This window comes from Zea mays, chromosome 10 (assembly GCF_902167145.1).
Source record: "Zea mays cultivar B73 chromosome 10, Zm-B73-REFERENCE-NAM-5.0, whole genome shotgun sequence".
NCBI classification, from domain to species: Eukaryota; Viridiplantae; Streptophyta; class Magnoliopsida; order Poales; family Poaceae; genus Zea; species Zea mays.
The window spans coordinates 38,102,551-38,106,873 of record NC_050105.1 but is presented as its reverse complement, the minus strand read 5'-3'; the positions used below and the strand labels follow the sequence as shown (position 1 = coordinate 38,106,873).

At 45.7% G+C, this 4,323-nt stretch overlaps 1 pseudogene across 1 annotated transcript; it reads left to right on the top strand.

The window, feature by feature from the left end:
* The first annotated feature begins 298 nt into the window (after positions 1-298).
* Positions 299-2,317, top strand: LOC100383491 (LOC109942789-like pseudogene; annotated as a pseudogene). The gene has a single exon (NR_151632.1). The product of NR_151632.1 is annotated as a protein-like pseudogene (transcript).
* The last annotated feature ends 2,006 nt before the right edge of the window (positions 2,318-4,323 follow it).

The following is a 4,323-nucleotide window of genomic DNA, read 5'->3' as shown; positions in this document are numbered from 1 at the left end:
CCTTAATCGACTCGGACGGAGACACTACACCGAGACTCCCTTCTCGTGCAAGTCAACCGCCCGGTCTTAGCTTTATTAATTTCAACCAAAGTCTGGTACCTGGCAGAGGTACATCTTTTCCGATGTTGAACCCATAAAGGCCGTTGACAGATCCACCATCAAGTTTTATTTTTGAAAACATTCCCACCCACTGAAGCATCACCTTTGTTTTAAAACAAAACATTTTTGTATGCTAAAGCAAGGCTAAGCATCATAAAATTCTTTTCAAAACGGATATCGAGGAAGGGAAATCAATTTTCAAGGAAGGAAATGCATCAACGGTTTAGCACACAACTCCTATCACCTAATGCATCAAACAAGGTGATAAAGATTTTAAAACATCAAGGAGGTGGCGAATGCACCGGGGCTTGCCTGAATAACACTAGGTTAGTATTTGTTAGGCGATGTCCACTTGACGATCATCTTTGTCCTTGCACTTGATCAGGCATGTTCGTCCATCAGCATCATCCTGCGGATTAGCCCGTGCTTGGGGTCGACTTGGCTCGTCTTCCACATCACGCGATTATTTATCGTACCTCATGAGATGCACGGTGCACATGTATGAGCACGAGTATAAATAGTACAAGATAGATAATTTACGCTAAAAAGGACGAAACACTTATAACCTATAACCAAGCATATTTTATATAGTATACCAATTACAACTTTAAAACTAAAAGACCTAAAGTGTTTATACTCATTACTTATTAGACAGACCCTAGATTTTGATTGAAACAAATATATCGATGTTACTTGATCCTAAGTATTCGAAGTAGCAATCAACAATTATTCAAATCATGAAATCGACCAACACACATAGAATATCATACCTAGTTTAGAGAACACACTAAACGACTTATAACTTTAACTTCAAAATTCTTGGGCACCTAACACTTATAAAATTTAATAAAAGAACTTTCATTAACTTTCTAAACTAATTTACCGGTTAACCTGTGTATCATATATATTAATAAAACTTCCCAGTTTTAACACCTATAGTCCCGCAAACACTGTGACCTCTTTCATCCTACGACATCGACCAATTACCAAAGCGACTTAGGCAATTTAATAAATATTATATCTAGCCAAACCATCCATCAATCCACTAACACGAAAAACAAATGAACTTACCCTGACTAATTCGACGCGATAGTCGCAAGCACGACGACGGTTTCCGGTTGACGTCATTGATCACACACGTCAGGCGAGCGAGGCATACAATCCGGGGATTCCTTTTTGCCGAGCTGGTGACGCATGGCTAGCACCAGAGTGTCTTTACGGCTTGGGGCTTAGCGTAGACGAGGATGACGATTGACGACTTGTTCGAGCTTTTTTGTCGCGCACGAGAATGACGAGTGACGACTTGTTCGAGCTGGACACCATGAATGAGATGTTCGGCCACCAGCGAGGGAGTATGCCGAGCGGGGAAAATACACAGGGCGCGTACGAGCTAAGCGACGACAGGACGGACAGATCGACGCCATGGGCGAGATCCAAGTTAGACCAGCAGCACACGGGCGAGCTCGCGCCTCGCGCGCACAGAGACTGAGTAAAGGCTGGGCGCAGGGAAGCAACGGCCACGGCAAGGGAGCTCCGCGAGCTGGGCGACAGCACGTCGAGCGCCAGGGACGAGCTCACGGCGGAGTCAGACTCGGCTGGTCATGCGGGTCGGGGAAAAAGAGAAGCTGGACGCCGAGCAGAAGTTCGACACGCGCAGGGACCAAGCGAGCTGGAGGGTGAGCAGGACGCGCGCACGAGAAGATGGAGCAGGCAGGGAGCACGCGCGCGCAAGGGAGCTCGACGGCTGGGCGAGCTGGAGCAGACGCGCGTCAGAGAGAGCAGGGCGCGAGCTTGAGGGCGACGGCACCACGGGGAGCTTGACCGGACGCCGGAGCAGAGACGAACACGGAGGGATCTCGGTTGGGGAAGGAAATCCGAGCCAGGGGCGAGCTCCAGAGAGCCGCGCGGCCCGGTTGCGTGCAGGGAGCCGGCGAGCACAGCAGGGAGAAGACGCCGAGAGGAGGGGATGAGGGAGCTCCGGCCATGGAAGCTGCTCGGCGAGCGCAGAAAACTGGGAAGCTGCCGCACGGGGGAAAAACTTGGGGCGCGCCGGTCATGGAGAAGAAGCTGAGGGGGTCGCGACGCAGGAAGCTGGGAAGTTCCACGGCGAGGACTCGGCTGGAGGGGACGCAGCTTGTGATGGCGGCAGGGAATGGAAGTCACGAGGGACGGAGGGAGATAGAAGAGACACGATGCTTGCAGAAGATAAGGAAGCGGCTGGAAAAAAAATCAAGGGGAGCACGGCGGCAGTAGATAGGATAGGGTCCTAAGATATTTTCCTTTTTTTATTTCTTTTTTTAAAAGAAAAATCGCAAATATTTTTGAATCCAGATTTTTAGCAATGTACATTGGATCGACACGTTATTCAACTATGCATTTTATTTTAATGATTTAGCAAACTAAATCATCTACTAATTACTTGCGGTCAGTACTAATTACAGTGGTTTGGTTTGCTGCGGACAGGATGCAAATAGACCGAATTAGACGGATTTCGGCTTCGGTATTTAGTCGGCGCTTAACTCGTCTAACCTGATAATCTCTTCTACTAATCAAGTACCTGATTTCTCCGCCAAAGACAACACACTGGAAAAAGAGGCCCAATTATTACTCTTGCGCTCGCCAAAATAGCGTGCTGGAGGATAAATTAGGTCATAATCTCGCACACGATTTCTCTCAGACAACTCGCGATTCAGATTACTTTGCTCCAAACATTTTAGTTGTCGAGTTCAAATTAATTTGTCCGGGATAAAATCATCTCAGTGGGTCGGGCTTCCGAATTTCGTATTCGCGCGAGCGATGAATTTTAAATAATCACCGGACGCACCGATTTTCAGAACAACTATGTTCCGAACATCACGAAAATTTAGGAAGTGCCGGATAGATACAACCGATGTCGAACTCGCGACAGACGGAACAAATGCGATATTGAAATCACGATAGACGAAGATGTTTAAAATTTAGCGTCCGTTTACCCACTCATATTACATGCTTAAATCTATACTCGTTGTCGAGCGGAATATAAACACCTGGGGTGTTACAGGGGATTTGGCCCTCGTAGGCTAAATAAGAATGAAAAATTACAAGCTATGGCCACATTAAAAACCTTTCTCCCCTCTTGAAAGGAAAAGGGTGCCATAGAAAAAATGAAAAAGGATTACATCAAATTACACATAATACCGCCGAAGCTCATCCGCATTCCAAGATCTGGGTATGTCGTTGTCGTTCATATCCTTCAATATATAAGAACAGGTCTTGACGAAGATATTACCAGAAAAGGACCTTCCCACTTTAGTTGCAACTGGCCCACTGTATCTGGGTTGGCCACTCTTCGAAGCACCAGATGCCCTGGCTTGATGTTTTTCAACCGAACTTTTCTATCACGCCACCTTATTGTTTCGGCCTGATATTTATTGATGCGCTCTATAGCCTGAAGTCTGGTCCCTTCTATAGTATCTTTTGTTATTTGATAATCAGCTTCGTCTTCTACCGAAGTTGTTGTTCTTATTGACCATGTCTTTGCTTCTTCTAGAGTTATTGCTTCGTCACCAAATAGTAGCTTGAAGGGTGTAAATCATGTTGACCTTGACGTAGTTGTGTTGTGGCTCCACACCACTTTAATCAACTCATCTGGCCACTTTCCTCTGAGCTGGTTGAAGATTAACTTCATTATTCCTGTCATTATAATGTCATTTGCTCTTTCTACTAGCTCATTTGATTCTGGATGCCTGACTGATGCAAAATGAATCTTCATACCAATTCGGCCACAAAAATCTTTGAATGTTTGAGCATCAAATTGTGTTCCATTGTCCACAGTTATTGACTTCGGCACACCGAAGCGACAAACAATATTCTGCCAGAAGAATTTTTGGACCGTGACCGAAGTTATTGTAGCCAAGGGCTTCGCCTCAATCCACTTAGAAAAATATTCTACTGCCACTACAACATACTTCAAATTGCCTTGTGCTGGTGGGAGTGGACCTAACAAATCCAGGCCCCATCTTTGCAATGGCCAGGTTGGCTGTATTAACTGGGTTAGCGACGAAGGATTTTTCTGGTCTCTTGCACATTTTTGACAATTTTCACACTTTTGAACTAGATCTGCTGCATCCGAAGCTGCCTTCGGCCAATAAAATACTTGTCTGAAAACCTTCCCCAGCAAAGGCCTAGACCCAATGTGAGATCCACACAAACCTGCATGTATTTCCTTTATTAGCTCTATACCTT